Below are 261 nucleotides of genomic sequence, written 5' to 3' on the forward strand. Positions count from 1 at the left end.
TATAAATAATTAAATATATCTAATTAACAATTATTCAATAAAATTTCATCAACAAATAAAAAAAATGGTCAAGATGACAGGTAGAATTAATTATTTTGTATCAATTGTCTTCATTACTTTCATCTGATTTTACTTTTTTCCTTTTATGTTGTTTGTTGACTTATCATGATAATTCATTTTCTAAAAGTAGTCAAATGGTATTCATCGTTTACAAATTACAATTAATGTTTTCAAATTAAGGCTTCTGGTGTCTTCTTAATT

The sequence above is a fragment of the Arachis ipaensis genome, chromosome B01 (genome assembly GCF_000816755.2).
Source record: "Arachis ipaensis cultivar K30076 chromosome B01, Araip1.1, whole genome shotgun sequence".
NCBI classification, from domain to species: domain Eukaryota; kingdom Viridiplantae; phylum Streptophyta; class Magnoliopsida; order Fabales; family Fabaceae; genus Arachis; species Arachis ipaensis.